We start from the raw sequence: 15873 nt of genomic DNA, 5'->3' as shown, positions 1-15873 counted from the left end.
TGAACTAAAACAGAGTAGCTCTTTGTTTTTGAGGTAAAGAATAAATTGGCAAATTAAAGGCAAAAAACGCCCCAAAGAGGCAGTGTCATCCAGCAAGATATCTGGAGAGATCCAGCATCTGGATAAATATGTTTCATCACAGCAGCAGATGGCTCCGTTTCCACTCTGCTATTAGTTGCGTTTGTGCTTCAGCTACAATCAGTCTCTTCATTATGACATCACCGGGACAGCAAGACGGTCATGCATATGTAACGGTTATGTTCTGACGGCAGAGGGCAGGATCCACAAAAATAAGAACGTGCCCTTGAACGCATCAGTAGTGCCACTTTAAAACTGTGGATTGGTAGACGAGGATGAGGAATAAAAGTAGTCCACTCTACAGTGAATAAACAACAGTTAAAGTAAAAGTGCCACAGGCGCATAGTACGGGCTTCACATTGTGAGAGAGTGATTAAAAAGAAAAGCAATGGTTGTGGAGTACGATTTCACTTGTGTTTTCTAGTGTCTCACAGGCATCAAGTCAGTAACATAATCCATTCCTCCCTACATGGTATCTTCAGACCTATGTTTCAAAAGTCATCTTCCACGAAACACCTGGTCCAGCACTGCAGATGAGATGTATCTACAAAGTTCCAGCACCTGTGGAAGAATGGAGCAGCCCTGCGCCTGCAACAGAATCCAGGAAAAACAGTGCTTAAAAAAAAATAAAAATTGTCGCTGTTTGTTCCGGGCAGTCATGACACTCAAAGCATGCCTGAGTTTGTCGAGGCCTAGAGGCTTTTTTGCCCACGTGCTAAGGTTTCCTGGATAACTCCGTGAGAAATGGGAGGACTTTTCCACAGCAAAGTGAGACTGTGCCCTCTGAGATATGTGTATGTACTGACTGTCGCTTCAGTTAAGCATAAAAACTGTTTTCTTTTTCTTTTCTTTTTTTAAGATATCTGAAACATATGTAAATATGAAAAGAGTGGTGCGTCTTTCCTTTATCTGCTTCTTATTATTTATTCATTTTTTTTATATTCCTTATATTCCACAAAAATACGGGAGATAATATTCTCCCCAAGAAATCCTGCATTGCATTTAATGCTTCAGTTAGATTTCCGATTTTAATTTTCAAAAGGATAAAGATTTTTTATCAGATTTTAAAGTAGTGTGGGGAAGCTTTAAGTCACATTTGACTTGTTGGAAGAGCTACCCGCTCTCTTTTGTTTTCTCCCCTTTTTTTTTTATCATCAGGGAACCAGGGATTCCCAAAGGTTTTGCACTTTGCACGCTCCTGGGTGGAGGAGAGTTGGAGGGATGGAAGGGTTGCACATTCCTGTCGGATGGCATCAGATTTCCCATCAATGGAGTGGGTGAGGAGAGGGGGGGATTGGGAAAAAATTCCTCATTTTCCAAGTTGAAATAGATGCAGTAATACGCTGAGCACGTGCTTTTCGGGCCACCGCTCATTTCAAGTCCCGGGCGACGATAATCGTTTAAAACAATGACACAATCAAGACACTCCCATGAATCCCGCCTTTATCTGTCGGAAGAAAGCATTGCGCGATTCCAAAACTATTCGTCTTTTGATTGAACTAGTGCCTCACAGTGATCCGGCTGTTTCGCCGAGGTGAGATCTCTGTGTGTGAGACACATCAAAGGATGGCAGCTGATGGAGCATGCGGACAGACGCTGCACCTGGGCAGCTATTTACCGGAGTCGGCTGTCAAAATGATTTCTGCGATTGCCCCCTGAGTTAAACCAAATGGTCGTAAAGAGCTTTGCAAACGTTTGACTGGAGTGAATCATTCTGGGCTAGTAGCAACAATGTATAGGACATGCGGCATAAATAAGTGAATGACTGGCTACGGTAAGGAACTGCTGCCAGACATTCCAATAGAGTGACACACACACACACACACAGTAGGCCTGCTACAGAGGAGAAGTGTTATTGTCCTCCTGTCTACGGCTCAGTTGGCTAAATGAGGGAAAGCAATGCTGCCTTCAGGTGCTATTGGCCATATTGCAGTTACGGGAAATACTGCGGTTTGGCTTGATGTGTTAAAAAAAACAGTCATGACGAGAGCAGGCAAACGCATATGCAGCATTTACCTGCATTGCCATTTCAACTGAATTTTATCTCACCTCACGGTGCTTTATAGTTTGAGATAAAGATCCTAAATTATTATAGAGAAAACCCCAGCAATCAGAAGAGCTCCTATGAGCATTCACTTGGCGACAGTGAGAAGGAAAAACTACCTTTTAACAGGAAGAAACTTCCAGCAGAACCTGGGAGGGGCGAGGTCATCTGCCACAACCTGGTCAGGGGTAATGGACAAACATGTTGTGGAACAGATCCAGAGATTAATAATAACTAAAGATTAACTGCTGAGAGGTCTATTAACACATATTGAGTGGGGGGGGAAAAGGTAAAGTGCATCTTGGGAAGCCCCCAGCAGCCCAGGTTTATTACAGCATTATTAAAAGAGCATTCAGTGCCCCAACTATATGCTTTATCAAAAAATGCAAGTTCTTGAAAGAAGAGTGGGTCTCTGTCTCGCAAATCCAAACTGGGAGTTGATTTCACAGAAGAATGTCCTGAAAGCTATAGGCTCTGCCTCCCATTCTACTTTTAAATACTCTAGAACAACAAGTAAGCCTGCAGTCTGAGAATGAAGTGCTCTATGTGGTCTTTAAGATAAGATGGGCCTGATTATTGAAGACCTTGTATGTGAGAAGAAGGATTTTAAATTCAGTTCTGGATTTAACAGGGAGCCAACAAAGAGAAGCCAGTATGGGAGAAATATGCTCTCTCTTTCTAGTCAAGGACTGCTCTGCCATCTTTTACAGTAACAAATATCCACCCAGTTTGAGTGTGCTGATCCTATATAGAACATATTCACTATATAAAACAGGGATTATAAATTATTCTGTGCAAAAGTCTTAAACACCCCCCCCCCCCCCCCCCCAAACAACCCCCTAATTATCTATTTAAAGATCTTATTGTAGGAGCAGAGTAGGCCAGAGAACACTACATACTATAATAGCTTAATTAAAGTACATGCCTTCCCATCCACTTTCCCCACCAGCAAGGAAGAAATACAGCACGGATGCAGCTCTCAAACTTTAGCACTTTTAGTAAAGTAAACTTTTAGTAGAGCAAATTCTTGAGCAGATAAGGAATGGATGAAAAAGAGGTGAAATAATAATAATAATAATAATTATAAAAAGAATGAGATAAGTGAATTTTTGGCTTTGGACCTTTACTTTGGCAGGATTTTTATCGGATCTTGGTCCCGCCTAAGATAACATACTGCCAACTCTAACTGAGATACGAGCCAAACAGTGGCACTCATTGTTTTGCAATTTTATTGAGTCACACAGAGTACTAACAAACGACTCACTGGCCACTTTTTTGGGTATAGTGTTTCAGCTGCTGTTAACATGCCTATGTAATCACCCAATAACATGGATCAGTGCATTTAGACATGCAGACTTTGTCAAATGAGCATCATTGAAATGTCACAATATACCTGAGAGTTGTTGCTAATAATGTGCATCCTTTTATGCCCTGCCTTCTCAAAGGCTGCAGTGAGTTTACTGTACTCAACTAACCGCCACCAGATCTTAATCCAGTAGAGCACCTTTGGTATGTGACGCAATGGGAGATTCATGACATGGATGTGCAGCTGACAAATAAGCAGCAACTGTGTGATGTAAAGATGTCAATATGGACCAACATCTCAGAGGAATGTTTCCAGCATCATCCTGAATCTGGGCCACAAATCATCTGGGCAGATCTGAAGGCAAAAGCGTGGTTGACCCAACCCAGTGTACTTATATTAACTAGACTAACATGTTTAGATTTGCCGTCTCATTTCATAGCTAATTTAAGTATTGTGTTTGAAAGAAACAGTTAAATGAAGGAAACACATCTGAATACCTAAAGATGATTTTAACAAATAACTTGTCGTAGGCGAGCTTTTTGATTCAACTGCTCCCTGCACACCAAATGGTCACCATAATTAGGCTGTTAGATCCATTAACATTGATGACAGAGGGCTGAGTCAGTGAGAAAGGACTGACTTAGTCACACTTATCAGGAGATAAAGTCAAGGTGGGCCAGACAGTAGAGCAGGAAAGTGAAAGGTCAGGAGGACATACTGGCTTTTGAGGAGCACAAGCTGGCGCAAAACAACAACACCTGGAGTTCATTAAGGATAAGTATTGTGTAGGCTAAGTTGGGGGATCTGGCACAAACTTCAGAACATGACGCCAGCCTGTGAAGGGAATCATCTGCTCATCTCCACAGGCCCTCCATGATCCCGGCAGATTGAGGCAGATCGCCTTCCAGAGGGCTTTATTCTTTTACCCTTATCAGAGACATCAAGATCATTTGTTTCATTGATGGACTGCCTGATCTTGAAGAATCTGTCCTGATTTATTGAAATGGCTATAACTAGGACCCAGTATAGCTTGATGCTAGGGTATCCGAGTCATGCCATGGGCACAGATATGCTAAAGAACGTTTTTAGCTTTGAGGCTGCCTTCAGCGACGAGCACCTCCCTCTGGTTTGTGTTTTCTGGCATATTTTGATAAATCTGGTAATCAGGTCGCCTTGGTTTCAGTCTGTTTGAAACTGAATTGACAAAAGAAAGGGGAGGTGGATTTGCACTTTTAGCAAAGTAAATAAATAAAATAAATTCATGAGCAGAGCAAATTGTTTGAGAAGTCAGACTTTTAGCTGATTATGTACTCTACATTTATACAAGTGTGTTTGTATATGTGTGCGAATTCAGTTTGAAAGGCTTTTATTTCACCTTCTACACACTGTAATGCTATAAAACTTTAGAGCCCTAGGTTACACATTGCTTTGTATCCACAATGGATGATAGGTACCATCACTTTTACTCCTGCTCACGCTACTTAAAAGCTGGTTCTTGTCTGAGCTTTCACTTTCCCACTCTTGACTGGCCATCCTCCATCTCATCTCTTGATGAGAGGCAGTATGTCCTGCTGTCCACCACAAAGAACAATGAATAAAAGTTTTGCTTTGAAAGGGTTAAATTTACTGTGCATTTCTCAAATCCTGCTAAATTGACATTCATAATCTCAAATTGAGGAATCAATTTGGTTTGTAGCAATAGAATCATAGTAGCTACAAAAATGTTATTACTTAACCTAATTCGTTCCCATAAAAGCATTTTAAAAACAAATTTCCGTCTTGTCTGTAAGTTAAACCCCCATGAATGTGGTACCACTAGAAAGCCCAGGATGTTCTTTTGATATACTTTCTATAATCAGGGGTGTCAAACATAAGGTGTGGGTGCCAGAATTGGCTATGCAAATACTCCAATCTTGTCCAACTGGACAGCTTTAGCAAACGTGAAGGAAGACATAAATTTTGGACTTTGAACTATAGTTTGAAAAGTTTTATAGTTTTATCTTTACAGACAAAGATAAACCCATGCTACACCAAAGTAATTTGGTAAAAAAAAAAAAAAGAAGAAGAAGAAGAAAGAAAAAGAAATGACAGTAAAGTTCCTCTTTTTTCCACTTACAATAGAAATGTATGTTGTTATATTTTAGTGAATTAACAAATACTTTCTATTTTATAACTCAATAACTAAATAAGTTTTATATAGTTTTACACGAGTATTTCTTACAACTTAAACACAAAGAGTCATACTGCCAGATGTCTTTAATTTTCTACAGCAGCTTTTGTTTATCAAGTAGAGATGTCCTGTTGAAATTACACGTTTTATTATATTAAGATATCTAAGGATTAAATGTGTAATTAAACTTTTTTACAATGAGAGACTTCCACTTAACATCCAGCCCACTTAGCATCAAAGTGGGCTGTATTTAGCCCACTATGTAAAATGAGTTTGATATCCCTGTCTTAGTGTTGCGCATGCATTTGGAGTGCAGTATTCCGAGGGCCACTGAATGCAGCACAGCAGAAAGCGGTTTTTCCCACCGCAGCACGAGCTGCTCCATCAACTGTATCGGCGAGAGTTGTGAAGCGAGTCGGTCACCGAAAACTTTGCACAAAGTGCGCCGTACATGTCTTCGTGTGGCGTTTAGGTGGATGCTGAGTGGATCTGACACGGCTGGTAAGTAAGTTTGTGTCACGGTGTCCTCAAACAGTCAACTCACGTTGAGTTTAGGTAACCTATGGTGAGTGTTTTGGTTGAGGGCGCGCGGCTTGTTTGTAAAGTTGGCTCGTAGCATCCGTGGTTCCCAAACTGATGGCCAGGAGTTCAGCATGTACCCAAATAAGCCCGTTAATAAAACTTGTTGCATTGTTTGAACCGAGTGCTAGAAATGAATGTAGGCTGACATTGTTTCACCTTTCTGTGTTAAAAATGGGCTTCTACTGGCTTCTAACGAGTAGAAGCAGCACGTGTGCTTTAATCTGCAGTGTTTTGTATGGATAACTTATTTATATCTAAAGTTAGCTTTGTGTTTTTTAATGTATTATTATTATTATTATTATTATTATTATTGATCTTTTACTTGAGGTGTGTGTCCTCTCACGTGTGTTATTTTTGAGTATGACAGGTGAGGTCACTGTTTACACCCCCACCCCCAGACACCCCTAGGCAAAAGCGACCTCAACCTCAGTTGCATGTGATGCTGCTTCAGGTGAATCTGTTCCGCATTCAAATGAACGAGAAACAGGAAGGACACACATACATTTGAAAATAAATAAATATGCAAGGATATATAAGGATAATAGTGCACACAACATGCCACAGTGAGAAATGCAAGCATATAGTGAGATACATACTTCTACATCAGTAGTGTGTGGTGTTTTTGAGCTAGTAAGTAGATCTTTTTCTGGCCAGAGGAAAAAAAATCACCATGAAATTGAACGAGATGGATATTGACAGAACTGAACGTCACAGCGTTCGTAAAGAGGGGATGGTTTATTTTACAAATACAACTTTTTCCTCTTCCCACATTAATATGGTTTGTTTTTGTATATTTATTTAAGTTCCACCCAGTTTGTGTGTTTCGTCATCACATCATGGCACATGACTGGAGTTGGGGAACATGGTGTCTTGAGATAGAAATCTGAGAGAGACAAGAATGGTCTGGTTGGACTTGTTTTTAAAAAACTGGTGTTTACTTGTGCATCCTCCCATCCATAAACTCAGGCATGTACAGAGGAAGTAAAGTACAGAGATCCTTGCCTGACTCAGTCAGACCTGATATTAGCTGGTCTTTAACCTTCTACTTTCCTAAGTGCAAAGTCTGTTTGATCCTGCAGATGTGTCTGGTGTGTCCATGCATGCTTGCATTCCAGGTTGCTCCTTCACCTAAAGCATGTGGTGCGGTGTCTGAGGCAAACTATTTACTCTGGATTGCTACATGTGAGGAAGGACCACTGGACCAGTTTTTGTTTTTCAACATATCATCATTAGTATGTGCACCTGTTCAACTGCCCCTTAGTGCAAATTACTTATCAGTCAATCACATAGCAGAGACTCTGTGCAATTAGGCCTGTAAACATTGTCAAGGCAACCTGCTGAAAGTATAATGAATCATGAGAATGATGGTTATTGATCTGAGTATTTTATAAAAAGGGGATCTACTGGGATTTCTCCGCACAACCATCTCTAGGATTTACAGAGAATGGTCTAAAAAAGAGAAAACATCCATGGAGTGGCAATTCTCTGAGCAAAAATTCCTTGTTGATGTCAGAGGTCAAAGGAGAATGGAATGACCAGACTGCCTTGACCTGACAGGGAGGCAGCAGTAACTCAAATAACCCCTCCTTACAGCCAAAGTATGCAGAAAAACGTCACTGATTGCTCAACATGCTAAACATTGAGGCAGATGGGCTACAGAAGCGGAAGACAACACCAGATGCTACTCCTGTCAGCTAAGTACAAGAAATCACACAGGCTCATCGAAACTGGACAATGGATGATTGGGAAAACGTTGCCGGGTGTGATTAGTTTTGATTTCTGCTGCTACATTCAGATGGTAAGGCCAGAATTTGGTGTACATGACATGAACGTATCAATCCATCCTACCTTGTATCAACAGTTCAGACTACCGGGGGTGGTGTAGAAGTGCGGGGATGTGTTTTTGCCACATTTAAACTCTGCAGCCTACCTGAATATTTTTGCTGTTCATGTCCATCCCTTCTAATGGCTGCTTCCACCAGGATAACACATTACATGACTTGAAAGCTCAAATCATCTCAAACTGGTTTCTTGGAGAAGACAGTGAGTTCACTGTACTGAAATGGCCTTCACTGTCACCAGATCTCAGTCCAAAAGAGCACCTTTGTGATATTGTGGAACGAGAGCTTGTCATCACAGATGTCGAACTAACAATTCTGCAGCAAATGGGTGACGTTATCATGTCAATATGGACCACAATCTTGCAGGAATGTTTCCTGCACCATCCTGAATCTGTGCTATGAAGAATTAAGTCAATTCTGAAGCCAAAAAAGGGGTCCAGTCCAGTACTGATAAAGTGTATATGAGTGTCTATGACTTATGCTGCACATTGGGTTACTTACAAACACTTTCCTTGCTTGTCTTTTGCTGGGAAATCACTCTCTTGCCTCTACAAACCATCACCATGCAGAGTTATTTCAGTGAAATACGCACAAACAGCTGGGGCCAGTGTATAAAGCATGTGTATGCTGCATGAAATAGACCAGCTTGTAATGGGGTATACGTGAGGCTGACCAGCTGGTCGACCGGTCCGGGCCAAGAACATTGGAAAACAACCGACTCCGGTCCCTGGCCGGTCGATCGTTCCACCTCTAATACAGACAAAAGGTGCTGGCATAGCAGACGTGAAACACCTCCAAACCAGTGCACCACCTGCATGTTAAACACAGATTGGAATAAAATCGATCTGTCCCATATAACCCATGTCTGATCTCACTATTTGAATCAGAATGAGACCAATGTCTGATTCAGATATCTGCTCTTGGTGGAGAAACTCCAGCTCCATGTGTCACTACGCCAAACTCACAAATGCCATACCGGACTATTAATGCTTGCTGTGTGCCAGTAGGGCTGGGCCACTGGATGATGAGGCTCACAGTCCTCAAAATGTTGAGCTCAACCATGGGGCTGAAGATTTGTAAACGCTGCTTTATTCGATGTGTCACTAAGCTTATGTCATTTGTTCGGTCTTGTCTAGTGAAACCAATACAACCAGTCCAGATCCTATGCAACAGGTCTGAGTGTTAAACCAGTTTTCCATTAACTCAGATTGTCAGGTTTGAACTTACCTTGATTTGGGCTTGTCTTGACAACAACTGGGAATTAACTAATTATCTGCACAGAATAAATACTTTACAGAGATCCTGACTGGTGCTGTAGCTAAAGCATATGTTTTCTCACACAGTTATTGGCCTTTTCCCAAAATATTTATGTGCTTTGGAGAAAAAAAAGCAGATTACAGGGAGGAGACTTCACAGATGAAGTTCATTTGATTTTAAGTCAGAAGCACGTTGATGTTGTTGTACAGAGAACACAAGGCTATAGTGAAAGTTTTGTAGCATATGCAAAGCGCTGTATGGCCACGGTGGTACATTTGTCATGCCACCACAGCGCTCTTTGTGTTGCTGCTGATACACGCGCGCAAAAACACACACATATTTACAAAGCAATCCCACTTCTGAGTCATCTTTTATTGTGCCATTGTTTACGAGCACACGCTCACGCCACATCTACACTAGTGTGCGTAGGCTCATCCACCGTGACAACACTCTTGGAAGCAGCCCGCTAACCGTTGGACACACAACCAGATATATGCACACACATGCACTCACACAGCACCTCTTTCTCTTTCTGCAGTTTCCACTGGCGTCTCTCTCTGCCCTGCCCTCTAATCAAAGCCATATGTTCTCCAGATCCTTTGCATGAAAAGTCTGTTCTGTTCTCAGTGAAACCAGCCACTTGCTTACTGACAGACGGAGTCACTGTAAAATTAAAATTAACCTGCAAAAGACTACAGACTTGAATTTCTGTTCCGCTCTTTGGGCACTATCTAGGTCAATTTGACAGCAATATATTTTAATGACGGGAAGGTTCACACTTTAATCCATAATCCAATTCATATTCCTGTTTCTCAAGCACTTGTCTGCTTGTTTATAAGCTGATCTGGTGGATGGGTTTTAGTCCAATCTTAAAGAATCAAAGAAATTCCGTTCTTTAGCTTTGATTGTTCATGACGGATTCGGTGTACGTAGGTTTCCTCTTCGGATGAATCCGAAACCTTTCCACTTTCGCTCATTAAAGTCATCGTAACCATAACCTGCGCTCTTGTTATATAAACACCCATCAGAATCTGGACTGTGATTCATTTTAGGTCCCAAATGTTTAACAGTAGTTGATTTGAATGATTGTTGATACACGCCTTGAATTACTGTAATGAAGGGAGATCGTATCCTGTTATTCTGGTTATGGATAAACTGCAGTGTATTGTTATTTACAGGCCAAGTGGAAATCAATTTCAAATTTCTGCCTGCCTGGTATAGGTCAGTTCCATTTCTTTACATTTTTTAAAGATAAAATTGTGTAATATCGTAATGTTTTAGCAGCAGAAGCACTACAGAAGATTTTTCTTTTGATTACCTTCGGGCATTAGCATGGTTGTAACACAACCTTTTTCGGGGTGGAACCGGAACCACGTCATCTTATGGATGAATGCCTATTTCTTGAGCCAGATCAGTACTTCTCTGCCCAAAATGCAAAGAAAACCCCCACAACAACAAAAAAACCGACCCACAAATAAAGATGCCTTGCACATGTTGTAAATAGAAACATTCATTCTTTATTTGTCAGATGTGGTTTCTGTTACATTGTGAAATGCATATTATTTTTAAATCTTCCCACCAACTCCAACCTTCTTTTCTTCTTTCATTTTTCAACTGTGAAAACCTTTAAGGAATGTGATTCTATTGTATTCGCTGTAGTCATATGATGCATCTTTTCTTCTCCAGCCCCATGTTAGAGAGAAGGAGGGGTGTTCTTTGTCCCAAAGAGTGCAAACTGCAGGAGGAGTTTCTGTTACTGGATCTTGCACTTGGCTGTATAGCACAGTTTGAATTTCCAGCACAGCTCCACATCATTATTAAACATTTGCTTGAACTTATATAGTCTAAAGTATGTCCTGAGTTCTTCAAAAGTAAGTGATTTCATGATTCTGTTGGTTTCCAGAAGACTCTTTTTAACTTTCCCATTATGGCACCTCAACCTTGTGTTTCTTGTTCTTTTTCTTTACAGTTCTCTTGGCATCAGCGAGGTATTTGTGACTAAAGAAATAATCTGCTTGAAACCTGGATTTTTACTGTGTACAGTTGGGTGATGCATCATCCTTTTGTACTCTTGTGACATCCTTTTTCTTTTTTTCTGCGACCACCCCCCGCCCTGCACAACAGAGGAGGGGATTCCTTCTCTCCTTGGTCTACTCTTTGTGCTGTTGGAATGCTAAAGATCCAATGTTAAACCTCCCTGGGCAGTATTTAGCAGAGTATTTTAGAGGCTCAGGAGGATAAGTGGCATTTCAGGTCTGTTTGAATGTAGATCTCGTTTTATGTTCAAACTTCTTCAGTTCCATTTTCTCTGATTGTCCTTTTCCCAATTACTAAGCAATATTAAAGTTTGTTTAAAAAGTAATCGTATAGTAGTAATCAAGTGTAAAGAGCTTTTTTTCTTCTTTTTTTTTTTGTAAACCACTACCCACTCTGTGACTTTCTACCTCACTGATTGGCATTTGCATTCCTGTGCTCCATTTAAGGGTGAATCTAATCACATCCTGGGCTGTGAGTCATCGTGTGGATGAGTTGTGAAATAATCCCTCCTGAATGAAAATTACAAAAAAAAAAAAAAAAAGGCTTTTATGCAACACTCAAGCCCCCTCTTGAGGGGATTCACATAGAGTGATTGAGGCCAGAGATTCAGAGGCTGTTCTACCTCCTGAGACAAACTCATTTAGCTAAATTGCAGCTCCTTTTGTTTAATATGTATGAAACAAAGAGTTGTTACACAAAAGGAGCATTAGTGTTCAAATCCACAATTTTGATAGGTGGAATGTCTTCAGTTAAGAAAGTTGCTTACTTTGAAATGTCAAATTTCAATTATGGCATTAAGCTAACATAGCAGTATATAGTGACACATGATTCATACTTCTTCAATCTAAAATCTGTCCAATTGTCATTATATTTCTAACTCTGAATCCAATATCAGGCCATTGGCTTTTTTCTAAATAATTTATCTGGCCATTAATCGACTGTAACTTTAGATCTCAAGGAAATGTATTTCACATTTCATTTAATGATACCAAACCTGTTTAACTGCTTCTGTCTTCAACACATATGTTCCGAGTATGAAAGTAGCTTTGTATAACTTGCAGTTCAAAATAATCCTTATGTGCTTAAGTTGTAGCCCCTCATCTAGTGCCCGAAATAAGCTGCTTTAGCTACCTTCAAGGTCACGCACTCCTATGGCCAGCATTTGTTCTGATTGGATTTGCTTTGCAGGCAGAAGGTTTGACCAGCTGGTTGGCAGACAAACTTGTCTGTCATATTTAAGATTTTCACTCAAACTGACGTCGCACAAGGCCATGTTTAGAAAGGAGAACAACCTAAAACTTTCAAAGAATTTCATACTCATATATATGGATAGATGAATGGATATGCCAGAAAGTAAGGAGAAGAATAATAGGTCTCCTTTGACTGGTTGATATGAGAAGTGCCTTTAAAATGGTAATACAATAATTTGACATAAATTTTTTAACTTCATTTTTTAAAGTAAATGGGTCTCAATTTTGTACCACGTGGAAAAAAAAAATCTTTAGTACTATGTATCAATGTTCCAGATAAGTTTACAGAATAATGTGGACTAGAGACATACTATTTTTTTGATATATCTAGTAATGTTAAGATCTACAGAACCATTTTAGTGACAGCAAGAGGAAGGAGTCCTGTGATGGATGTCATGGCCAAAACAGAGCGCTGATCTCAACATGAAACGAGTCTGTTTGGGATTCTACAAAGACACAGAAGAAGAGGCTAAATTCCGAAAAGCTGTTGTGGAAGACTGGGTTGGGAAAATCCAGCTGCTAAATATCTACAAATCGTGTGCAACTGTTAAACTCTGTGCCAGAGTCTACTTAAAAAAATTTTTTTCTCTTGACTAAATTTTTAATTTTAAGTTGATTGATAAGCAAAAGCTATCCGTGGCTGTATTTTTGACAATTACTCGATATTTCATGCGCTCCGCTTTGTAAGCCAGACTGTTGAGATAAACGAGGGAACAGCCAACGCACATAAAAACACATACTCAGCTCTTTGTCAACCATCTGACTGTGATTAGACCAGTTTTTTTTTTTTTTCAGGACTTTCAGAGGTGCTGAGATCATACCCTTTTGCTTTCATCACCATGTGTTGCACTTTATTGCAGCATGGGAAATAATGAATCCTATTGGATAGAGTTGTATATAGAAAGAAACCTTCAGCCTTTGCACTGTTGTGGTTGATGTTCACAAGTTTTCCTTGGGTCGTGTTAACAAATGCGAGCTTTCAATAACTGCAAGAGTTCATTCAATTGTTGAACTTTTTACTTTATTGTTTGTCATCATGTCTAAAACTGTAAATATTCGGTATTGGTTTCTGGGAGCCTTATGGCACTAAGAAAACTTCAGGATGTGACTTTAGGTTGAGAAACAGGCCCACTTTGTTTTTTATTCTACAAAGATTAATGTCCTAACGAATATACTGTAGGCATAGAAGTAGTTTCACTTTAGAGATAAGAAGTGATCATCATTTATCCCCCCCCCCCCCCCCCCCCCCAAAAAAAAAGAAAAAAAAAACCCCAAAACAAAACACTGACATATAGTGCACACCTCTTGACAGAAGAAGCCATTCACAAATATTTCACAATGAGGAAACTCTGTGCCGCTGCCAGCTTTTACATTGTGTCATTCACTTGGATGTGAAAGCAAAACTTCTGGGAACCATGCTCAGACTCAAGAAAACATTTTTGATTAGCTGCTGAACTTGGTGTTTAAAGGACATCCCTCATGTCATTTGTTGTCACACTCTCGCTCTGTTTAACACTCACACACTTGCTCTCTTGCATTGATCTGGTCTCTGTCTCTCTCTCTTTCCGATAGACAGCAAGCGGGAATCCTGAATCACCTGGTAAATCGGGAGAATTAGAACGCAGAAAGCACCCAGAGCCACGTATCTAACTTTAAATGTAAGTATTGCCTCATTATAATTCCAATCAAATGCTGTAATCTTAGCTTTTTTCTTCTTTTTTTAAGTTAAATGAGAAGCTTGGTATGAGGATTGCTGGAAAATATTTTAATAACAAGTGAAGTAGAAGTGATTGAGTGCTTTCTTGGTCAGTGCACTTGTCACAGTATGTGACCTGATTTCCAGCGCGGGTGTGTCTGCGCTTTTAGCTCTAGGCTGAGATTTAGGCTGGATGAGCCATTTACTCTCCCAGCCAGGGTCACAGTTCAGTTGATAACGAGAGCTACTTTAAACAGTGCGTGTTTATGTGTGTGTTTGAGTGCACGGTTGTTTTTTTACCCTCACTTTCTGCGGAGATTTTGTCTGTTTAACAGCCATTTCTAGTCTGTAAATCTCACCTTTCTTGAACGCATAGGAACAATTTAGTTGTTGTATAAGTCATGAGTTGAATGCCAAATCTCACTTTGTTTGCACACAGATCCATTTTAAGCAACCGCTGTGTGGAAATGCTATCCTGTTGCTAATTTCAGAGTGATTTGATGGCAACAACAGCTGTCTATCATGCACATGGCTCAGGATTTAAAGCTACAGCGTGCAGGTTTTTGCCTTGAGTAATCGAAGTGTTATCCCAGCACTGCCCTCATGACACATATTTGGACAGGTTCATGCCCTAACATGTGTCACAGTTTAGATATAAGACAGTTTGTTCATACACTTACATTAAGCAGCAGATGATGAACACGTGGTTTCTATTTATGATACTAGTGCTTTCTATATTTTTGAAGATGTCTTCTGCATATTTAATTTCTCCGCTCTTCCATTTTTCATTTTTTTTGTGTTGTTTTGATTACTGTCATTGTCATGACTTGCTGTAGAGTTTGTTAAACCACACCCAAGTTCAATAGCAGGTGCTCTACACATCATACAGGCAAAACTTGATTAGGGATTTAGAGCAGTTGTGAATAGAGGCAGGCACACACAGGTTTGCAGGAATATTTAGTAATATTGTGTTATAATTAACACTTTTTGTAGTCATTATTTAGAAAATGCAATGTGAAACATTTCATTTGAGTTCATATCTAGCAGGAGTGACCACGTTACAACAGATACTGTAGCGGGAACTACTCTGGCAGGTGACTAATGTTGCACATTTTATAAACTTTTGATGTGTCTGGTTAAACCAGTTGGTTAACTGTGACGCATATAGGTTCGAGAGATTCTCATTGGCGCAGACTGCCATAACGATCTTTGTCAAAGTAATAAAAATAATCGTATCTAGTACCATGACAACTTGCTGCTAGTGATAGTAATATCAGCTCCTGGGGGTTGAATTGGATTTTCTTAGCCTAAACATACAGTAGCTGAGGCTTTTCTGGAAAATATTACACAAGTGAGGTGAAAATTTGTCTCATCTCATCGCCATGTCAGTAGAGCAAATGTCAAAGACTGCTCCAGGCAGTTTGTGTCCATGTGTTGGAGTTTCGATTAATAAGCACAATATTAACATTATTTGCTAGGATTCATTAAATTATTATATTATATAAAGCATGTTTGTCTTTTCAGAAGCTGCTATATTATAGTGTTAAAATATTTTTAAAAAAAGTCTTTTTTATATTTAAGTTCTGTCGATATTTACAAAGAGAGCACAATG

At 39.9% G+C, this 15873-nt stretch overlaps 1 protein-coding gene across 5 annotated transcripts in view; it reads left to right on the top strand.

Annotated features, from left to right (window-relative positions):
• The first annotated feature begins 5959 nt into the window (after positions 1 to 5959).
• Positions 5960 to 15873, top strand: part of plce1 (phospholipase C, epsilon 1) — an 84136-nt gene continuing 74222 nt past the window's right edge. For 4 of the 5 annotated variants that reach the window (XM_085416438.1, XM_085416437.1, XM_085416439.1 and 1 more), the window contains exons 1-2: positions 5960 to 6099; positions 14138 to 14223. The gene's annotated coding sequence lies outside the window, so the exon portion shown is untranslated. The other variant, XM_085416441.1, reaches the window with a different exon arrangement.

The sequence above is a fragment of the Rhamphochromis longiceps genome, linkage group LG8 (genome assembly GCF_057381845.1).
Source record: "Rhamphochromis longiceps isolate RC_006_pf linkage group LG8, R_longiceps_female_GT1.1, whole genome shotgun sequence".
Taxonomy (NCBI): domain Eukaryota; kingdom Metazoa; phylum Chordata; class Actinopteri; order Cichliformes; family Cichlidae; genus Rhamphochromis; species Rhamphochromis longiceps.
This window is presented reverse-complemented; position numbering and strand designations above follow the sequence as displayed.